Source organism: Panthera uncia, chromosome F2 (genome assembly GCF_023721935.1).
Source record: "Panthera uncia isolate 11264 chromosome F2, Puncia_PCG_1.0, whole genome shotgun sequence".
NCBI classification, from domain to species: Eukaryota; Metazoa; Chordata; class Mammalia; order Carnivora; family Felidae; genus Panthera; species Panthera uncia.
The window spans coordinates 14,591,774-14,616,258 of NC_064812.1; the positions used below are offsets into that span (position 1 = coordinate 14,591,774).

At 39.1% G+C, this 24,485-nt stretch overlaps 1 non-coding gene across 1 annotated transcript; it reads right to left on the reverse strand.

Moving 5' to 3' along the window:
• Positions 1-10,776: 10,776 nt before the first annotated feature.
• Positions 10,777-10,877, reverse strand: LOC125925012 (U6 spliceosomal RNA). Its single transcript, XR_007458666.1, has one exon. It is a non-coding gene; the product is annotated as a U6 spliceosomal RNA (small nuclear RNA).
• Positions 10,878-24,485: the final 13,608 nt, after the last annotated feature.

The following is a 24,485-nucleotide window of genomic DNA, read 5'->3' on the forward strand; positions in this document are numbered from 1 at the left end:
TGCAATGAATGAACACACAAAATTAAAAAAAAAAAAAAGATTGTGACATGGGTAGTATCTATCCTTACACAACACATGGGGATGGAGGGCCTAGAGATAGATGAGCAAAGCCTTTAAAAATGAAATCATTGGGTGGCTCAGTCAGTTAAATGTCCGACTTCACCTCAGGTCATTATCTCATGGCTCATGAGTTCAAGCCCCACATCGGGCTCTGTGCTGACAGCGCAGAGCCTGGAGCCCGCTTCGGATTCTGTGTCTCCCTCTCTCTCTGCCCCTCCCCTGCTCATGCTCTGTCTCTCAAACATGAATAAATGTTTTAAAAGATATCTTTAAATGAAATCATTGCTCAACATCACTCATCATCAGGGAAATACAAATCAAAAACAGGATGAGATACCATACCACCTCACACCTGTCAGAATAACTAAAATTAACAACACAGGAAACCACAGATGTTGGTGTGGATGTGGGCAAAGGGGAACCCTCTTAACACCGTTGATGGGAATGTAAACTGGTGCAGCCACTCTGGAAGACAGCATGGAGCTTCCTCAAAAAGGTAAAGACAGAACTACCTTATGACGCAGCAATTGAACTACTAGGTGTTTACCCAAAGGATACAAAAATACTGATTCAAACGTGTGTGTGTGTGTGTGTGTGTATACATATATATGAATTTTAGTCTTCACACTGGATTACTTTTCAAGCAGATTAAGTGAATGTGTGTGTGTATATATATATATATATATATATACACACACACACACACACACACACACACACACACACACATATATATATATATCAAAATAAATCAGTCAGAAAAAGACAAATACCATATGATTTCATTCATATGTGGGACTTAAGAAACAAAACAAATGCACATATAGGAAGGAAAGAAAAAGAGACAGGGAAGCAAACCACACGACAGTCTTAACTACAGAGAACAAATTGAGGGTTGATGAAGGGTGGTGGGTGGGGGATGGGCAAAAGGTATTCAAAATGGCACTTGTCATGGTGAGGGTATTGTATATAAGTGATGAATCACTAAATTCTACTCCTGAAGCCAAAATAACACTATATGTTAACTAAGTGGAACTTAAATAAAAATGTGAAACAAAAATAAAACAAAATTTAAAAAATAAAATCACTGAATGGATAAAGATGTGGTATATATATATATATATATATATATATATATATACATATATACAAACACACACAATGGAGTATTACTCGGCATTCAAAAAGAATGAAATCTTGCCATTTGCAACTACGTGCATGGAACTAGAAGGTATTATGCTAAGTGAAATTAGTCAGTCAGAGACAGACAAATATCACATGACTTCACTCATATGAAGACTTTAGGATACAAAACAGATGAACATAAGGAAAGGGAAGCAAAAATAATATAAAAACAGGGAGGGGGACAAAACATAAGAGACTCTTAAATATGGAGAACAAACAGAGGGTTATTGGAGGGGTTGGGGGAGGGGGAATGGGGTAAATGGGTAAGGGGCTTTAAGGAATCTACTCCTGAAATCATTGTTGCACCATGTGCTAACTAACTTGGATGTAAATTTTAAAAAAATTAAATAATAATAAAAAATAATAATGATAAAAAATAAAATCATGAAATCACTACCTGTTTTAAGAATGAAGTCTAGACTTAATGACTTAAGTCACTAAAAGCTATTGGCAATAAGATCTACATCAGGTTATTTAACGGGGATAAGACATTACTACAACATATCAAGAAATGTCAATGTCAGTAACATAGGAGATGCTCAACGCGGTTGGTGTTCTAAACTGACAGAGCGGATACTTACCTATAAAGTGTGGGTTGAAGGGCACAGGATGATCACAGACCTCCTTCGCCTCAAAGGACTTATTTATCAGGATCCTACAGAGCCTGATATTCTGATTTTCTCCCAGTTTAAGGACTGTCTCAAAAAAGATTCCAGTAAAAAGAAAAATATGTTTCCTTGGAAGAAGCCCCATTTGGCCTGGGTTACTTTATCATGTATAGAGGGAAAAACCTGATGTAGAGAGAGTTCGGGAAAGCAGGAAGAAAGGGAAGAAAGAAAAGGAAGAGAGGTTGAGATGGTAATATCCCTCCATCCAACCTCTAGACCTGCACTGTCCTATATGGTAGCCTCTATTCACACGTGGATATTTAAGTTTAAATTAACCAAAATTAACTAAAATAAAAAATTGAGCTCACCCATCGTATTAGTCCTTTTTCAAGTGCTCAATAGCCCCGTGAGGCTAGTGGCTACCATTTTTGTCAAACAGAACATTTCTATCACTGCAGAAATTTCTATCAGACAGTACTGCCCTAGTGAGTGAGTCCTACAGGGGAACCATATATTCTTGAGAAGCAATGGGTTTTAAAAACAGCGGAACAAGTGGATTCTACTAGAGAAAAACTATCTTGTAGCCCTTCTTAGCTTTTCTGTATTAAGATAAAAAAACCAAGAAGCGGATATTTTGTTGCAGACTAACTTGCACGGGAAAAGGACAGGATGGGTCACAGGGAAAAAGATGTAGCCATAGCAAGCTAGGGATCTCTTCCTAAGCAGCCCCAAATGAGGACAGTTCACCTGTGGACACTAAATGGAGACTGATACTGAAACACGTTTTCCTGTAGAGCTAAAGACTCTATGTGTTGTGTGCAATATGAAGTTCTCATGGCTTGGTGGGATCCTTTGTCATCCTTATAATTTCAAGGTTATAGAACCTCCCCCCCCGCCCCGCCCCAAGCCTGGCCACGTATTTTATAGATAGGGTAGCTGCTACCTGACCATAAGGATTATACAAGAATCAACATTAAAGAGGCTAGATTCTTTTTTTAAGTAAGTTATTTGAATTTGAACCCAGGTGTACCCAGGTGTATGTGACTCATAACTCTAAACTATTAAATCATATCATGCTGTTCCTATGAGGAGGAAAAAAATATCATGAAAGGGTATCTTAATTTGGACAGAAATAAGTAAAGGGAAGGCCACGATGGAAGAATCCTCTATATTGCTTTGGCAATGTTGGGGAACCTGTGGCCTGATCATAGTTTACGGGAGACACAATATTTATGGCTTCTCTGGGTCTCAGTACCCTCTTCTGTAAAGTAAAGAGGTTGGACCAAAAGATCTTAAGCTCCTTTCAACCCTACATAATTGTTTAATACCCTATATTTCTATAAAGCATTCAATGTGAAGCCTTTTAAGTGAGGATTACTTTATTATCTAGTAAAAATGGTTTTATTGGCACATATATTTTTAGTGCTAAGAACGGACATCAGTGCACATTAGCTAGCCACAAAATTGATAGTTAACAAATTAACTCAGTAGCCGATTTCTCCAGTGCATGTGAACCCTAAAAGGATATTTTAATTAAAAATAAATTATTTTTTAAAAATAGGACTACTGTCCATTTTTGCCAGATTCATTACCTGGAAAATGTCTGCATATATATGGGATCTTCATATGCATGTGTGTTAGTTTCTGCCCCTCCTGTTCCCCCAAGCGAAACATGTTTATGCTTGAAGCTGTTTTGTGAATCCCAAGAAAGCATTTGAAGAAAATTAAAAATCTCTGCCAAAAACTATAACCATCACCAAGCTTGGTCATAAACTTTAATTGGAAAACTGATATTATGTATCTTTATGACACTTTGAAAACATGAATAATATATGTAATCGTCCGAGGGCTGAGCTATGAGCATTGCTTTATTGTTCAAACATAAATAAAAGTGTACTATATTATCAATTAGTGTCCAGCTTCTTTGGGAAAGTGAGAATAAAATCTGTTAAACCTCAGCTGGTGATTTACATTCTCAAACATCTTTACTCACAAGCCTAAAAAGCAGGCTGGTAACAGTCGCCAAAACAGTTGCCAAGACAACTTATCTCTGGATTTAGTACCTACTGCATCAGGAAAGACGCCTACGAGGAATTTAATTAACTAACGCCTCAGCCTCTTTGGCCAAAAAAGGATGGATTTTCCTTTAACTCAAAGTCCCTAGAGAATGAGATTCAATGGAACGAGGGTAGACACAGACACACGAGATAGACATACACATGCGCACTCACAGATGCTGGGATTTAATTATAATACAAGGCTAGTTTTCAGGTGGGTTGACATAGAATCTGCCTCAGTAGTTCATACATGTTTACTGAATAAATGTAAATAAACATGTAGCTATAATGCTCTATATATTTATATTATAGATGTTATATATAATATAAATGTATATATTACATACAAATATATATTTACATTATGCATGCATATATGTTTATATTTATATATTTGTTTATATATAATTCATTCATGCATGCATTCATTCATTCATTCATTCATTCACTTTCCTTCTTCTTCCCTCTTCCCAGAAAGAAATAGGCACCTTATGGAAGTTAACTGAAACAAAATTAGCATCACAGATGAATCAGATATAAAATTGATAGGATGTTTAGAATGTTAGAACGAAGTTTCATCATTGGTTCTGAGCTTCCAGGTAACCATGGCAATAACGGAAGTAGAACAAATTGTATGGTTTACATTACTGCTCACAAAAGGGAATGCTTTTACTCTCCTAACTTCTAACATTATTTTGGGGTGGTTGTTTGAAAACCATACTTAGCATTATAAAATTCCTAGTACAAGTGCCATACGGTTATGTCATGCTCTGTACATGCTTTTTTCCCCATTTAATCCTCACAACTCACCACTAAAGCCCAAAGTCTACTGAGCTAGTAGAAAGTACTATATGAACCTTGCTTAATAGTGTAATTAGTGTTTACCTGGATTATACATCCTTCTTTCCCACATGCTCCTCCTTTAAATGTCCAACTCAAAGATCAGGATGTGGGGCCGAGCACCAAGCTTTCATACGCTATGCGTTTCAAACACAACTCTAATCTCCCACCTTTTGGGTACTTTCTCCCCACAATGGGCAATAGGTGGGTAGTTTTCTCCATCCTTTATGAGCTCCAAATATGCATGACAAAAGATCTGCATTCACATGCTGGCAATTTCAGACATGCATAGTGCTGTGTTCTTTTTAAACATATTTGCATGTTTTAATCCTCACAATGAATAAGAGCAAGCAGATGAATCCTGATTCTCTGTTTAAAGTTTTTTTTAATGTTTTTAATGTTTATTTATTTTGAGAGAGAGAGAGAGAGTGTGTGTGTGTGTGTGTGAGCAGGGGAAGGGCAGAGAGAGAGAGGGAGACACAGAATCCAAAGCAGGCTCCAGGCTCTGACCCATCAGCACAGATCCCAACACAGGGCTCGAACCCACGAACTGTGAGATTATGACCTGAGCCGAAGTCGGAAGCTTAACCGACTGAGCGACCCAGGTGCCCCAACTGCTTCTCTGTTTATATGCATTAAGAAATACGGGTTCTTTCCATATTTTGGCTATTGTTGAGAGTGCTGCTATAAACATTGGGGTATAAATTGTGGTTTATATACACAATGGAGTACTACGTGGCAATGAGAAAGAATGAAATATGGCCTTTTGTAGCAACATGTATGGAACTGGAGAGTGTGATGCTAAGTGAAATAAGCCATACAGAGAAAGACAGATACCATATGTTTTCACTCTTATGTGGATCCTGAGAAACTTAACAGAAACCCATGGAGGAGGGGAAGGAAACAAAAAAAGAGGTTAGAGTGGGAGAGAGCCAAAGCATAAGAGACTCTTGAAAACTGACAACAAACTGAGGGTTGACGGGGGGTGGGAGGGAGGGGAGGGTGGGTGATGGGTTTTGAGGAGGACACCTTTTGGGATGAGCACTGGGTGTTGTATGGAAACCAATTTGACAATAAATTTCATATACTGAAAAAAAAAGAAATACGGGTTCTGTTAAAACACAAGTCTTTGATCCCTCCTTAGTGCCCATACTTCATATTTCCTTTCCTCCTGTAGATAATCTGGCAACTAAATCATAACTCATATACCTCCAGGATACTGTTTAGCTCATCAAGCTAGTCATTCGCTAAATAGGAAAGCAATGACTTAATACAGTTTCAGGATATTCCTAATTGTCTGCCTCAGGGTAGAATTCTGAGCTAGCCAAGTCTGTCAGGTAGTGTTAGCCCTCTGATTTTGTCCTTCATTGTCAAAGGGTTTTGTTTTTGTTTTTGTTTTGCGATTCTAGAAACTTTTCATTTCCATATGAACTTTCAAAACAGCTTGCCAATTTCTGCACCCCCCCCCCCCAAAAAAAATCCTCCTGGAATTTTGATTGGGATTGTGTTGAGTCTTCTGACAAATTTGGAGATAACTGACATCTAACATATTGAATCTTTCAACCCACAGACAAAGTACATCTTTCCACTTATGTAGGTCTTCTTTAATTTCTGTCATCAATATTTTACGGTTTTCAATATACAGGTTTTACCCATCTTTGTTAGATTTATCCCTAGGTATTTCCTATTTCCAAATATTTGTTGCTACTATATTTAAATACTACTGAGTTTTGTATATTCTTGTAACCTGCAACTTTGCTAAACTCATTAGTTCTAATATATGTTTTGTATCCATCAAATTTTCTACATAGACAAAGCCACCTACAAGTAAAAATAAGTTTATTTCATCATCTCCAATCTGGATGCAATTATTTTTATTTTTCTTGCCTATTTGCACTTGCTAGAACCTTCAGTAAAATGTTGAATAGAAGGGATGAGAGCAGATGTCCCTGACTTGGTTCTGACCTTCAAAGGGAAATAATTGTCTTTCATCACTACGTTAACTGTAAGGTTTTTTCATAGATGCTCTTTATCAGGTTAAGTTATCTTCTTTTCCTAGTTTGCTGACAGCTTTTCTTTTAATGTTTATTTATTTTTGAGAGAGAGTGAGCAAGTGGGGGAGGGGCAGAGAGAGAGGGAGACATAGAATCCGAAGCAGGCTCCAGGCTCAAGCTGTCAGGACAGAGCCCAACGTGGGGCTCGAATTCACGAACTGTGAGATCATGACCTGAGCTGAAGTCATATCCTTAACCCACTGAGCCACCCACGCGCCCCTGCTGACAGCTTTTTATAAGGAGTTGCTGTTTGCATTTTTCTCTGCCCGCATGCAGTTTTCTTACCTACATATACTGATCCGTCCTCAACTGAAGCCTGGAGAGGGAAACCTCTGAAGCTTTCCAGGGGTCCCTGAGTATGCTGCTCTCTCTCTCTCTTCAGTACCCCACTCATGCCAACTCTAGCCACTTTTTCTTGGACTCCCACGTCCATTTCGCCAACATGGGGAGACCAGCAGGCTCAGCTTCAGTCCCTCCTGCCAGCGACATAAGCTGGAAACTCTCAAGGCAGTAATCTGGGATGGCGTAGAGCTCACTTTATTGGTTTTCTGTCTTTCGAGGATTATTGCCCTTTGTTGTGTGATGTCCCATGTCTTAAAAATTATTGTTTCATATATTTTGTCCAGTGTTTTAGTTGTTTCTGAGGGACAGTTAGCATCAGAGTCCCTGTTATTCCAGGTGGAAGCAGCAATCTTTCCTGGGGAGTTTCTACACATGTACAATCCTAGGCCTTAATCTATACAGAAATCACGGGCTAGGTCTTGAGAATCTGTACATTTTCAAATGTGTTTTTTTTTTTTTAATTTACTTACTTTTGAGAGAGGCAGAGAGACAGAGTGTGCGCAGGGGAGGGGCAGAGAGAGAGGGAGACACAGAATCAGAAACAGGCTCCAGGCTCCAAGCTGTCAACACAGAGAACGACCACCAGCAGGGCTCGAACCCACCAACCACAAGATCATGACCTGAGCCGAAGTCAGACACTCAATCCACTGAGCCACCCAGGCGCCCTGAGAATCTGTACATTTTCAAAACTCCACACTGAATTTATTGACAATACTGGCTTGTAAAGTTCAGATTTACCCTTACTTTATATCTCCTGAAACCTGTTCTGTAGGTTAAGTTTCAGAGCATGACAAGTACTCTGGATCCAAGTTCTCTGCCTCTTTAACTTCGGTTTCTTCTCACCCCCGTGTGTACAACCACTGTAATGTCTGCTACATTAGTGCTAATGCTGGGAAGGCTAATTTAATTTCATACATTTCAGTAAGGCTTAACATCTACATGTGCAAAAAACCAACTATAATATAAATCAGGTTGCTCACCAGAAATTGGGTATTTCTTGCACTGTGGTAAATATTACATGCTTGTATCAGATGAGGAAGGACAAAAATTGTTCTCTTATATATATGTAATCATCTTCCTAAAGAGGAAGCCATCAAAGTTTGGATGCAGTGAATATTCTATTCTGTTTCTATTCAGGATTTCTATTCTCTTTTGTCCTTTATGTGTTACTGGATTCCTTCCCAAGATAATACCACTCCAATAATCGTATTGCCCAATGGTATTGGTTACTCTTAGACATGTTTTAAAATACAGGTGGGTAGTCATCTCTTCGTGATGTCTTCTCACAAAATTCTAGGTGGCTTTACTTATTTCCACCCCTGAATGCTTAACGTGTAGGGCACATAGTATTTTAGCTTTCTTCACGGTGCACTAACAATGTGTATTTGGATGATGACACCTGTACATTCTCAAATGAATTTTCCCAGGTAACTGATTGCATGGAAATTGTTGACTTCCTATTTCTCCTATTCAGTTATTCTAGAAATATTCGGAAATGGAGAAAATATGATAATACATTACATAATATGAATGTATAATTATGAACACATTTATGATTACATAATTTAAAGATACATATAATATGAATATAGATTTATTTCTTATTTTCTGGTATTCTGCCTGGGAACATCTGAAAAACAGATAACTGAGCTATATTAAGTTTAATTAATATTAAACAGCATTAAGTTGGCAAGTCCCCTGATTCCTGTGCTGCCTGGTTTCTGATCTCGTGGGTATCTAAAGTGGCTTACAATGGCTGAATATGTGAGGAGTTTTTTTTCTATTTGGGGTTCTTTGGTAATGAGCACACCCGGATAGTAATGCCTTAGGATTGCCTGTGTCCCCGCTGATATACCGCTGAATTTTAGGGAGTCAAGAAAAATCCCTTTGGCGGGGCCTAATCCCTTCATGCAAATGTCAACTCTATGAAATTTTATCTCTCTGTTCTTCAGATCATCTTTAAATTATTCATAGCCTGACAAACAATGGGTGAACAAAAGAAGAGAATTTTGTTATACTTCAACAAGTTGATTTAAGTTTATTTATTTATGTTGAGAAAGAGAGAGAACGGGGGAGGGGCAGAGAGAGAGGGAGAGAGAGAATCCCAAGCAGGCTTCGTGCTGGCAGCACAGAGCCCAACACAGGGCTTGAACCCACAAACTTTGAGATATGACCTGAGCGGAAGTCAAGAGTCAGGCGATTAACCAACTGAACACGAGCTGCCCCCAACAAATTAATTTTAAGCCCAAATGCTGTTTAGACTGTGTGGTTTGAGTGAGGGTTTAAAAGGATAACTGGGTCATGTGTACACATGCAGCTGAAACTAAGACCATCCCACCAACCTCAATAGGAACCTCGGTCATGTGCAAACCTAGTTGATGAGGAACTCAACTCTCTGTAACCACAGTTCAAATACAGGAACTAGCCCAATCCACCGATCAGGAGAGTCCTACCAAAGAAAACAATAACATGGACATATTTTTATCTCAAAGAGGTATTAGAAATCATCTGATGTTACATTTCTCAAATTTTTTGGGAAGGGGGACAATAATGAGAATTACCTGGTTCAGTGAGGAACAGAATGGAGGGGTATTGAGGATATACAGCTTGTCAGAGCTCCAAAGAGATCCTTTTTAACTTTTAACATAATTTATGAATCACGGGTCCAAATAATGATTTATACAGCCTTGGCTATAACCATTCAAACCATCCAGCAAGGGAGCTTTCAAAAATCTTACCATCCAGGTCATATCACAGCCAAATTAGAATCTCTGGGTTGGACTTAGGTACCAATACTCTGAAGAGTCACGTAGGAGAGGTTGGGAATCCATAGGCCTATAATAGCGGGGAGCTTGCTAACACCAGACCCAGGATAAGTACCCAGCTCATATTTGAGTAGCCACAAAGAGCCTCTCCGCTTCCCTCTAGACACCTCTCCAGCTAAGAATTACTGTGCCCTCCAGGGAAAGTGTTATCTTTACATGAACAATTTTTTTAATTGTGGTAAAATACACACGTAAAATTTACCATCTCAACCATTTGTAAATGGACAGTTCAGCAGCGTTAGATATATTTACATACTTTGCAACAGATCTGGAGAACATTTTTATCCTGCAACCCTGGAACTCTATACCCACTGAACACCGACTCCCTATTTCTTCCCCCTTCCATTCCCTGCAAAACATTTTATTTTCTGTTTTTATGAGTTTGACTACTTTAAATAGCTCATATAAATGGGATCATATAGTGTATGTCTTTTTGTGACTGCTTATTTCACTTAGCATAATATCCTTAAGATTCATCCATGTTGTAGCAAGCGGCAGGATTTCCTTTTTTTTTTTTTTTTAGCTGAATAATATCCCACTGCATGTGTATACCACATTTTCTTTACCCATTCATCTGTCCATGGATATTTGGATTACTTCTACCTCTTGGCTATCGTGAGTAAAGCTGCAATGAACTTGGATATGCAAATGTCTCTTTGAGATCCTACTTTGAGTCATTTTGGATATATACCCAGAAGGGGGATCATATGGTACTTCTATGTTTAATTTTTGAGGAATCTCCATAGCTGTTTTCCATAATGGCTGCATGATTTTTAATTCCCACCAACAGTGCATGAGGGTTCCAAAAAATATGGAATGCTTCGAGAATTTGCATGTAATCCTTGTATAGGGGCCATGCTGATCTTCTGTATTGTTCCAATTTTAGTATACGTGCTGCTGAAGCAACCACTAATCAAAAACTTTTGAGATAATTTTCATAACTTATTAATAAATCCCATGGGAGTGACAGCTTGAGTCTCCCAAATTTATAAAAACCGCATGTTTGAATAATTCATTTTAAGAGGAATCTGATAAATGGTCAAGGCAAAGTTACTAAAGGGAGCCCTCAAAGCATAGTCCCCAGACCGGATCATCAGCCTCATTTGGGAATGTGCTAGAAATGCAGATTCTTAGGCCCCACCCCAGACTTACTGACTCAGAAATTCTGTGGGTAGGATCCAGCAACTTGTTTTTTAAAAGCTTCCTAGTTTTTGAAGCATACTAAGGTTTGAAATGCTCTTTCGGTTATGATTTTATGGATCTTAAAAAGAATCCTCTAAGCTCTAAGACTTTTTCTACTGATGCTGGTAATGTCAATGAATATATTCCTTTCTGTTTTATTTTGCTTTTTGTTGTCTCTCTATTGCTTATTTGTTTGGTAAAACAGCCTTGCTGTAAGTATCAGTGACTTCAGGATTAAAAGCTAGTTTAGGCAGTAGTTTATAGTATAAACTGTAACAATATTAACTTCTTGGTCATTATGTATTCTGTAAAATGAGGAGACTAGACCAAAGATGGCGAATATCTGCCTTACACCACTTTTCCAGAGCCCAAGGCAGACATTGCTAATTGATCAAGACACTCTACCCCACCCAGCCCATGTAGAATCCTATAATCCTTCTTAACACAGCCCTACCAATGAATGAGACTTATGAGATGAAATCCATTTGCCACCACATAATCTTTATTGTCCCTTCTAGCTATGTCCTCAAATAATATGCACTCCAAACACTACCCATTCTAGGGTGTTCTCTGGAACTGTAAATACTCAGCGAGCTTAGTTTCCTCAACTATAAGATAATACTAATGTTATCTACTTCATGGGGTGTCTTCTTTAGGAGTCTTTAGGAAGATTAAATGAAATATTATATTTGAACCAGCTAGATCAGTGCTAGGCATAAAGTTTTAAAAGTATCATTAAACTTTAGTTCCTGCATTCTTTACAATTTTTTCTGACCACTCACCTTGGCCGACAACTACAGCTGATCAAGCGCAGTGCTGCTCTGAGAAGCATGAGTGCTCCTGGTACTGACCTGGCAATAATGAGGATTGACTGATTGCTTAGCCTTTGCTTCCATTACAGTGCTTCCCTCATCATTCTGCTCACCAAGTCTGTACTTTGGCTGAACTAGTGCCTTTGGGTGAAAAAGGAGCCCTTTTACTTCTTAGTTAATCTAATCTCACAACAGAAAAAATCAAAATGATTATATTATCCAGCACAAAACTAAACTCAGAATACATATAACCAACCTTTTCATGCTGACTTAGTAAGATATTAACGAGCAGGTTTCCCTCCTGGAGTAGATGTACAGAAGTTAAGATGTATTGAGGACTATGCATGCACAAAAGCTCTGTTAGCCAATTTGCTGTTATATCTGATTTATTCCCCACAAGAAGACTTTAAGACACACACAACTACATTGTTTCTGATTTACAGATGAGAACACTGAGGTCCAGAGAAGTTAAGAAACATAACCAAAGTCATAAGCTTGAAAAAGGGATCAACTACCTAATTTGCAGAGCCCAGGGCAAAGTAAAGATGCAGGGCCTCTTATGTGAAAGATTATTCGGAATTTCAAGGCAGAGACTGAAGATCATTAAGCCAAGCTCAGGGATCTCTGCACGGGATCCAACCTACTGCACAGGTTGTAGGTTCGTGAAGTTGGCCTTACCGGCGTCAGAAAAGATTCTAAAACTTGTGTCATTTCTCTATTCCAACAATGGGAAAGGCAAGTCACCCAGCAGGAAGTACATCTTGGAGCCCTGGCCCCAGAAAGACGGTGAAGAGCTACAGGGAGTAAGAGAGAAACCCAAAGAACCCAGTCAGCTTCATGGGTTTGACAAGAGATCCCAAGGAGCAGCCCCAATAGATGAAGCAGCACTGGATTTGAGTCAGAAAACCTGGGCTCAGATATTGCCTTGGAAACATTATTTGAATGATCTCAAGCAAGTCATTGAGCCCTACTAAGCCTCTGTCTCCTCCACTGAAAAAGTGAGGGTCCACCACCTTTTCTTAATTCACAGATTGAACCACTACAGGGGTTGAAGCACATAACTGCATACAGTATGCAGACAAGTACGTGAGGATAGCACCTTTGGAGCCATTAACTGCAGCCCCAACGCTCTACCCCAACTACCTCTTGTATCCAATGATTTAAGTGGGTGCTAAAGGGTCTCTAGGGCAGGATGAAAATCTAAACTGTGTTCAATAATGGGATACTGACATAGAATGGCAGATGGTTGAACTACAGGGAGGTTAACTAAAGGCTGCAGGGACCATCTAGGAGAATTCATTGAACACTTAATAGGTTTTGAATCATCATCTTGGGTACAAATTGTTTTTAATATTAACAGTGAATGACTCTGAGATTATAAAGCATCTATCTAGATTGCAAAAAAAAAAAAATGCATTTCTTTACTTTCTTTTCTTCCTGGTCCTCCTCTCCCATAATCACTCCAAGAATTTCAGCATTGCTTTTTTGGCTTCGGTCCAAAGAATTATGATCATGTTGGGGAAAGAATATGTACAAGCTGTCCATTGTGCTGAACACCCTTTTCTCCTTAGCTGTTGTTACTGTCAGTGGTCTACAGCATCCCTCACAGAGTTCAACTGTCTATAGCAGTGACTGAGACATGCCCACCATTATTGGTTTGAGAAAAAAGTATACTGTTTCAGGGAGCGAGCCATTCTCTCTTTGTGTGGTAATCTGCCATGGTTACATGAGATGAGTGGCCTTGAGTCCAATGTCACAGCTCAAGGTCTCATAGCCTGCATCCACATATACTAATGGATATTTTTGTGAGACTCATCCATAGGACAGGTGGATAAGATTAGAGAAGAGTCTACCATCAGCCACACAATGTACCTAGTGCTAGATCTCTACTAAGGTGGGGAGGCAGGTGTAACACTACTTTATCCCACTCCAAGAGGTCAGCCTCATATCTTCTTACCATTTCCTAGCAAGGTGAGAGTAAATAAAGATTTTTCCTTAAGAATCTGGGGCTTCACCACATTGGGGCTGCCATTGTTAGTTCCTCTGCCACTGTGTTCAGCTGCAAGTGGTTGAGCTCATCCTTGCCTGTCTCCATGAGATCAAGAGCAATTTATCTGCCTCTCTTTCTACCTTCTTAATGACCCCAGGATTGATGTCTATCTTCCCATATTTCCGTCCTTGACCTCTAAGACAATAATTACTTTGATCTCCCTCTCTCCTTTGATGATTCACCATTTACTCAACAGATATTTATTGAGCACTTGGTAATAACCAGGCACCATTCTAGACGCTCAAAATTCAAGAGTGAACAGAAAATCATCCCTGCCTTCACAAAGCTTACATTCGAGCCCCAAGGTCTATTTTATTTCCTTTCTCAATTAGTGGAAGTTCAAAGGATACTCACTTCGTATCACCCAAAGGCCCCAAATGTAACCTCCTATATAAAACAGCATGAGTTGGTATATTTTCAAGGTCTAAACTGTTTAGTGTTATTTAGTCAGCATGTAAAATTTTAAGAGAAAGGAAGAAGTAGGTTTGACACAATAGGAACAAAAGTCCACATTGGACCTTAAGAGTTAAAGTAAGAAATCATGGGGCACCTGGTTGGCTCAGTTGGTTAAGTATCCAACTCTGGCTCAGGTCATGATCTCACTGTTCATGGGCTCGAGCCCTGCGTTGGGCTCTGTGCTAACAGCTCAGAGCCTGGAGCCTGCTAAGGATTCTGTGTCTCCCTCTCTCTCTGCCCCTCCCCCGCTCATGTTCTTTCTCTCTCTCTCTCTCTCTCTCTCTCTCTCTCTCTCCTTTTCTCTCTCTCTTCATCTCTCTCTCTCAAAACTAAACAAACATTAGAAAAGATTTTAATGGGAAAAAAAGTAAGAAACCAAACTTCTGGGTGCATTATGGAGAACGTTTCTTGAAGCAAACTTAAACCAGCCCTTGTGGCTGTTTTATAAAAAGGGTGACAAATCCCAAGCAACAATGCCATGGAACCTTTTTCAGAAGGTGTAATCTGTGGGACAAAATTAAATGATTGAATCATTGCTTTATTTTACTTCTATCCTGTGATCATTCCAAGAACCCCAGCATGGCTGGCTCTCTTAGATATCACAGTCAACGGGGTGTTGGATGAATGGATCCACCCAGCAATCCATTAAGTGCTGATGAAAAGGAATCATAGCTTTGGAAGCAGGAACCATGTATACCCCACATAGAGAAGCTACAACACTCTTAAAATCAAAAGCCCAGAAGGTGCTGAAGCTAAGAGCTTACTTAGTAGAAGAGAAACAGGGTGATAGGAGGGACGGTCCAAGGGAAGTAGTGAGAGTGGAAGTTGAAGGCAGATTCCAACTGTGAGTCATGACCTAGATTGGCATAAATTCCTGTGAGAACCTCCTCCCCTCTCATCCCACCACGAGACATGAAGGAGATCAGAGAAAGAATAGAATAGTAAGAGTGGCCTGGGTTCCACAGTTAAGCAGGTAATGGTTGGGGCCTAAGTTGTCATTCTGAATTCACAGTGTAAAACCACAAGTGTCCCATGATATTTGCCTTAAATACCTAGCTGCTTCTCCCCCTGCCATTCTGAGAATGATAGAAACTGATGGAATCATTAGCAGATGCCCCAGTATCATAGTCGTCTCTGTCACCCTCTTCACCAAATCACTCCACATTTTGTTCTACTTGGTGACTGGTGGGTAGGCTGTAACTGACAGAAGAATCTAAAATACCATCTTGTCAAGCACAAGTCTAAACTAGGTCTGCATGACTTCACGGGTTTAGGACAAGGGTTAAGAAATATCTAATTTTAGCAGGTTGAAATTTGCAGAAGTGTTGAGAGCCCAAAAAAAAAAAAATCCTTAATACTCAATAAGGGATCCTGCTGAGACATCCAAAGCACCTCAAGTTTTTAACACCTTTTAAAAATCACTTATTTTCATGCTTGTGTACTGCACGATCTAATTTATGGTCAGGAAGGCCCAGAATACCATCTCAACCTTGCCACTAGCTGTGTGACCTTGGTCTAATTACTCTTCTTTTTTAGATCTCAAATTTTCAATGAAGGTAATAATAACTACCTTTCGTGACTGATGCAAACATTAAATGAAATGATAGAAGTGTGAGGGTTTAGTAGTCTACATTCTATTATAGCTTCTCAATATTTGCTTAATGATAAATGATTACATGAATGAATATTAATACATGGGAAAACATTTATTTCCTTTTCTTATATATTCTCATTCCAGAGTCATCTAAGACATGAACATAAAACATAAACACTATTTATTTTTTCATAAGAATTTATACTTTATAAAGTGAAACCTTATATGTCTCATTTAATCCTCCTAAAAGCTCTTGAGAGAGAGTTTAGGCTGGGGTTATCACTTACATCTTACAGAAAGTGATGCAAAGGGCAGTATTTTTTATTATCCAAATCCATGCAGTTAAAGGAAAGAAGGAAGAAAGGAAGGAAGGAAGGAGGAAAGGAAGGAAGGAGGCAGGAAGAGAAGGAGGCAGGAAGAGAGGGAGGCAGGAAGAGGGAGGGAGGAAAGGAAGGAGGGACTCAAGCTCAGATTTTCCAACTCGAACTCCATATTTTTTTCCATTTTGAAAACCACCATCCCACGTATCCTTGAAAACTGAAGGAACCCATCTGTCGTCATTGGACCAGCTATTAACACAATCAAAATAGACATTTCCTTCCTGACTAAAATGAATTAATGGCTTAATCTGTCTACAATATCATTCCTGGACAACACAAGAGGCTTTCTCATATAAGGCTGTCAGAAAAGATTCAAACTCAGAAAAAGCAATCTTTTAATTATCTTCAGTTGTGCTAACTCCAAGGTGGCTTCGAGGGGAGCAAAGATTAGGACACACAGTCATCTCAGGTGTGTCATTCTTAGTGTTCTGACCTGCCAGTCAGTACCTAGAACAATTGCAAATAAAGCCATGGGTAGGTTTAGGATGAAAGAGACCTTTTATATCAGACAGCAAAGAGGTGGACTAAGTCAGAAATTCCAAGAACACTTGGCCACCTAAATGGAATGATGCAGTTAGAGAGGGAGGGAGCCAAACCATGAGAGACTCTTAAAAACTGAGAATAAACTGATGGGGGAGATGGGGGGGGGGAGTGGGTGATGGGCATGGAGGAGGGCACCTGTTGGGATGAGCACCGGGTGTTGTATGGAAACCAATGTGACGATAAATTTCGTACTAAAAATAAATAAATAAATGGAACGATGTCCTGAAATTAAGTAGAAAAATTAAGGTAAGGGTGTCTGGGTTGCTCAGTCGGTTAAGCATCTGACTCTTGGTTTCAGCTCAGTTCATGATCTCGTGGTGTAAGGAATTCGAGCCCTGCATCAGGCTCTGTGCTGACAGTGCACAGCCTGCCTGGGATTGTCTTTCTCGCGCTCTCTCTCTCTCTGTATCTCCCCTACTCATGCTGCCTCTGTCTCTCTCAAAAATAAATAAATAAACTTAAAAAAAATTAAGGGTAGAGGGATGTATAAATATTTACTGAATGTCTACTACAAGCTAAGCACTAAGGTGAAAACTCTAGAATACAGTACCCTATTTAATCCCTCCATATACCTAAAAGGTAGATATTTTTAATTCTCATTGTACAAAGAAGATTCTGTAGCTCACAGAATTTAAGTTACTTGTCCAGAATTAGTGGCTGAGCTTCAGTCTGAACCCCGACTTGTCTGAACCCAAAGCCCGTGTTTTATCACCTGGCTAGGAATTTTCCACTAGCAGTCCACAGATGAGAGCAGGGCTGACAGAAAAAAGACAACTGTAGTTATCCCTGTCCCTTTTTAACATCAATATGCTGATTCAGTACATCTGAGATGGATCCCACACTTCCAGATCTTTAACAAGTTTTCTGGGTTATTACAAGGGACAGCTAAGTATGAAAAGAGACGCCATGTTGCCTACTCAGGAGACAAAGACATATTTCTTACAGCCATGGTGCACCCAAGGTGCAATGTCCTTTCGAACTCTCACTTACCTTCACTAATCAGTGATTTTTATGACTTTACAACATGCTAGAAGCTCTCAGCATTAGTCAAAAGTTAGGAAGGAGCCTTTTCTTCAGACCACTTAGTCTTCGCCATTACCCAACTGGCCACGTAACATAGATTCTCCCCACTGGCACCAGCCAGAGAGCCCCCAGCCCTTCACACAGACATTCAATGTCTCCCAGGCTGGGTTCTGAACTCCTGTTCTTTCAAGATCTGACATGAGCTGTCTGCTTACTGAGGGTAGTTCTCACGCATTCAAGGGAACCGAAAATGCACTGTTCTCTCCAGTCTCCAGAAAGCTCCCCTGATCTCCTCTTAACCCACCAAGGAAAGCAGCCCTTACTTTCAATGAGAGGACCACTGTCCTCTGGTCTTTCTCCACACTTTCTCCTTAACAGGGACATTGAATGGTTAACTAGGATGTACGAAATATTTTAGGTTCAAGAATTAACGGTAACATTTTTTGCCTTTTATGGGAATCAGATGAGTCTAAACATGCATGAGTTAGTCTTATATCCCCAAGGCTGAACAGCTACTTCTTCAAAGCAACAGGAAACAAAACACAAGTTTGAGTCTTCCGATTCTGCGACATTAAATTCTCATTAACCCACCTTGCCACACTGTTTACAGACTTGGAGGCAAAATGAGATGGCATTCAAATCAACGTGCGTGTACTTGGCCATAACAGGTACCTAATATCGAGTGAGCAAAATGTGGAAAACAAAGCAACTATAAAACATGGCCCCTTCCTCACAATGTTCATATAACCCTATTGTGAAATGGAGTATATGTGAAATGCCCTTGAACTTTCACACTTTGAGAACTTTCTTTGTTCTATTATTCACTACCTCCAGCACTCTTTGAATCTAGGTTTTCTATCCTGGTCAAAAAAAATTTTTTTTTTAAATTATAACACCAATATACCACAAAATAAGATGTGGCAAGGTACTATGAAAGCTAAAATTTTATACCAATGTAACAGAAATTATTTTAAAAAAATAAGAAAAAAGTAGAGAATTTTATCACTGCATTATGCAAAAACCTCACCTCTGGCTTCATCTTATTTTTTCCACCCTAATTTTTTTTTTGTCCCACTGTCATCATCCACTTAGGCTTTAATTGGTTCTTCCCTGATTGAGTTCAATGTATTTGAGGAAAATGCTTTAAATCCTCTCTGTCATAAGATGAGATATTAAATAAGAAAAAAAAAATCCATGGAGATCTTATTTACAGAAAATCGACAAAATGGTGCCAATTGAAGTGATGCATAGAGATACAAACCTTTAAAGGAGTCAGAAGAGGTAGAGATTGAGGAATTCATCAGGAAAGGCTGGATGGAAGCTAAAGAGGATCCACAGGAAGGAACAGGATATGGACAAAATGTCACGTGTAACAGACAATGGGGTTGCCTGATTGCCTGATCAGATCAGTGTTCATATTGGCAAGCAGTAAAAGAGAAAACTGAAAAACACAGGTGGCTGATGAAATACAAAATTGTATGAGAAAAAGTATATCCCAAGTGGGATCTATTCCAGATATGCAATACTGGTTCAATATTTGAAAACCAGTCAGTGCAATCAACTTAACTTATATAATCTAGTAAATTTAGCTAATGACAATGTATATGTATTCATTTATTCATTGTAACAAATGTACCATAATAATAGAAGATGTTCATAATCGGGGAAAATGGGTGAAGGGTATGTAGAAACTCTATACTATCTTCATAATTTTTCTATAAATCTAAAACGGCTCTAAAATTCAAAGTTAATAACTAAGTAACTAAATAAAGGATTTTTTGAGGTAAATCAAGGAAATAGAGGCTATTAAATCTCAAAGAGACTTACAAGTGCCCACCCAAGGTCAATCAACTGGTTATGCCTAAGTTAAAATCAGATTTGAGATCTCAGTGACTCCTGGCCTAGTCAGGTAAAGCAAAGGAATCAAAACAGGAAGAGATAAGGAAAAATGATGCTTAGACTATCTTCTTCCAAATAAAAACAGAGACTTCAGCCTCCCTACACTTATGACTTATAGGGAATACAAATGAAGCTCAGCCAAAGACAATGTGTTAACCAACGATGATGCCAACAGGAAGAAAAGTGTCTGGAATGTGTTTCTTTTTCAAGTTAGATAGACTTTCTTAAATTGGCTTAAGGTATGTTAAACATTCCACCCCGAAGTCCTATATTAAACAGTTATATTATAGACGTGAAATATCTGTTCTTTGCAATCATAGAAATATCTCAGTATTTATGAAGAGCATTGAGTTGGTCAGAAGATCACGGTCGCTGCTTCTGACATTGGGTCTAAAGCTAGCTCTCACCCACTGGGCTCCTATTAGGGGCCATGCACTCTGCCCTTCTTAGCTCATTCAACTCTCACAAGAAAGTTACGAAGTCAAGACATCGGACATGTTTTCAAGATTAAGCAAACCTTCCAAGAGGTTGGACGACTTCCCCAAAGTCATACAAGGGAAATGGAACCCGGGTAAATTTATTCAAAAACCTATGGTGCCTTTCTCACTCTATGACCTTGGATAAATTATTATGTTTATTTCAAACACTTTATGGTGCTTATCATGTGGCTGGTCACAACTCTATACACTTCATAAATATGAATTTACTTAATACTTATAACCATTTATGAGTAGATGTTATTAAAATCCCCATTTTAGAAATGAAGAAACTGGGGCGCCTGGGTGGCTCAGTCATTTAAGCATCTGACTTCAGCTCAGATCATGATCTCATGATTCATGGGTTTGAGCCCTGCATCGGGGGCTCTGTCAGCTCAGAGCCTGGGGCCTGCTTTGCATTCTGTGTCTCCCTCTCTCGCTGCCCTTCCCCTGCTCATGTTCTGTCTCTGTCTCTCAGAAAATAAACATTAAAAAAAAGAAAAACTTAAAAATTAGAAGTGAAGAAACTGACTCCATCTTCTGAGCTTCTGACTCCCTTTCTGAAAGTGATTTCTAAGAGCCCTTTCAGCTCTGCAGTCACTGATTCAATAATAGGCAGGATGCCTCCAAGGTCAACTTCCCCAGGCCTGTGCCTCAGACGGAGGCCATTCTGAGGACTGAGCAAAATCCTTTGAAGTGGCATCTATAAAACCAGGCCAAAACAATGAAACAAAAACTCATAAGATTTAATCTTCCTTGGAAAAGTTATGGCAAACAGAAAGATGACATCAGCTGACATTTGTGCAAGTTGCTATTTTAATACATATTCATTTCAAAGGGTGCCTGAGAATATAATAAAGAAGTGAAAAGATCCAAGAAGTTTCTGTCCAAAGGACTCAGTCTTTCTTGTGTCTTTTCATGTAACCAAAAAAAAAATAAACAAAAAAAAAAAAAAAATGGAAAAGCCAGAGGGGAGGGAAAAAAAGGGAGGAAGGTAAGGTGAGGAGAAAAAGAAAAAAGAGACAGAGTAGAAAGAAGGAAAGATGGGAGGGAGGGAGGAAGAGATAGAGTAAGATGGAAGGAGAGAAAGAAGATTAAGGAAAGGAGTGAAATAATAACCCTTCTAGAAGCTAACGAGAGACTATGAAATAAGCAAAATACTAAAAAGTGTAATATAACAGTGTCAGCTAAACCTGGGATCAAATCTTTTTTCCATCCCTTAAGAACTCTATGACCAATGACAAGTTACTTAACCTCTTTAACAGTTTCTTCACCTGAAAAAAATCTAACTTTCTGGGACTTTTTATGAGTAAATGAAATAACGTACATGGACGGTCTAGTACTGTGCCTAGCACACAGCACGTACTAATTAAAAATTAGTTGCATAGATGTGTCACCTAATGGTGAGCCAAGAGAAGTGACTCTCCCCGAACTAATAAAATGAGGTCTGAGGTGCACCTGGATGGCTCAGTCAGTTAAGCGTCTGACTTGGGCTCAGGTCACGATCTCACAGTTTGTGGGTTTGAGCCCCGCGTCAGGCTCTGTGCTGACAGCTCGGAGCCTGGAGCCTGCTTCGGATTCTGTGTCTCCCCCGCTCTCTGTTCCTCCCCCGCTCGCACTTTGTCTCTCTCTCTCTCTCTCTCTCAAAAATAAATAAAGATTTAAAAAAATTTTTTTTAAACGAGGTCTGAGAACATAATAAAAGTGCAAATGGAAAACCTTACTTTGAACCATCACAACCCGTGTAGTATTTGATGGCCATTTTCAAAACCAGGTGGAATCAAGGGATTTCTAGAATCATAGAGAAGGGTGCATTACTGCACTGAAGGAAACATTAGGAACCCCAAGCCAATCCACCCTATTTCAGATTCCTTAAAACAATGAGCAGAATAAAAGGAGCCTAAGACTGGTCTACTTTAGATATTTTCAGCATTCTCAGCATATGAAAACAATAAGTACGTCTTGAGGGTTTCTTCAGTGTCATTTTTTGGTCAAGTAAAATATCAACATCAAAGTCTGTAAATTGTATTCTTTCCATTGTAAGGCATAACGTATCTCCTAAGGGCAAATGCCTGAGACTTCCATCAGGTAGGCCTTCAATAATGAACCTATTTGTTCAAAAAAATTATTCTCAGTTTCCATCCTTCAGGCAATGTTTGGCTTATTCTCACAACATCAAACAGACTTTGCTACTAAAGATCTGGGTTCAAATTCCAGCTTTTTATGTTATTAACTTTGGGCACATTATACAATCTCTCTGGGCCTCAGTTTTCTCCTTTAAAATCTGAAGTTAAGAATAATGTCTTTATAGAGAATTAATGATCTAATGCAGTCAAACTACCCATCAAAGTGTCTCTGCACACATTCATGGCATGGCAAGTCTTAACATATTTATTCATACTATTATTTATTGTCATCTCTCAGTTCTGTTCCTTATGAATGTTCTCAAACAACTCCATTCTGAACTCATAGTGCTTCCATGCCTCAGACACCATATCTACTAAAATCCTGTCCTTCTGAGATGGTTTATAATTTCCTAATCTAGATGACTTCTGGTAAGTCCTTCACCAAGAGCTTCTGAGGAAATTCTGTTGTTGGAAATTGTGATAGAGAGAAAGTCCTGTCTTGAATTTAAGCAACGTCAAGAATTAGAAATAAATGTATTCTCACTAACCTTGCAAAGGGAGACATGGCTATTCAATGCATTGGTTAGGAATCGGGAAGAAAGTGCCGGTAGCCAAGACGATTGATTTGCACATTACCAAATTACACAGGTTAAGCAGGAGGAAAGAGGGCCACAAGGAGAACTAAAAACACCGAGACATTAAACAACATGCATAAACGAGTACATAGGAAACTCACGTTGTCAAGAATAACATACACGACATGAGCCTTCTGGATTTGGAAGAGCTTATGATTCTGTTCATGCATTCTAACGGCATCCTTGAGATAATTAAAATGTCTCAAAAACTAGTGAGTGAGGTATCAAAGCAGGTAACTCAATAGAGATGCCAGCTTCTATATAGCAGCTGTCAAAACAGTGACTGAGTTTTAAGACTGGAATGACTTTCTTTCCTTGGCCAACTGATGGAATGACAGTGACCTCTTTTTACTAGTATACACTCAGTCAAGTGTAGGCCTTGGAAAAGAGGGAGGAGAGGGAGGGGCAGGATGCTGACCTGCTCGGACGTCTATCTCCCAGGAAGTTTGACCATGAACCGTTGCAAAGACCTACTTTTACCTCTACTTTCTATGCCAGAAATAACTTTCAAAAATGCAAAAGTAATTCATGTTCTTCCCTGATTAAAATTCTTCAGAAAGGTCACATTTCTTGGGATGCATAATCTTTTGTGACCTATCTCTCAACAGCCAGATGGATAGCTTTTCATGAGGTTTGCTGACAAAATCAATTGACCCCCGTCCCCACCCTTTATCCAGATCTGTCCTTTGTGCTTATCTGTGATATTGTTGAACATTTCATGTCCCAGCTCAGAGTCCCGATAGGCTCACTCTTACATGTCAAACCATGTATGATGATGTAGCAGTTAAGAACATGGGCCCTGAAACCAAATCACATGAATATGAACGCCAGTCTGTCAGTTTCTAGCCGTGGAGCTTTGGTCTAGTTAGTAAGTATTCTGTGCCTCAGATTCCTTCCCGGTAAATCAGTTGTAGTAACAGTACCTAACTCTTAGGAGTGTTATGAGCATTTAGTTGGTTAACACATGTTAAGTTGCTAGTAAAATAAGTGTGATGATTTCGGGTTTAATAAATAGTTATCATGGAGTCTGGTCTTTATGGTGGAAAAGAACACAGGTCCTAGAGTCAGGAAAACCAGAGTCTGAAGCCCAGCTCCTCTGCTAATTGGCTATTTGCCAGTTAAACACATTCTTAGCATTCTTGCACCGTTTCATTTACTCACTGGAGATGAAAGTATCTACAAAGAGAGTTTGGGGAGACAATAAGATTAAAACCACAATGTGCCAAAACCACAATGAGGTATCACCTCATACCTATTAAGATGGCTTTTATCAAAAATAAATAAATAAATAAATAAATAATAAATAAATCTTGGCCAGAATGTGGGGAAAAGGGAACC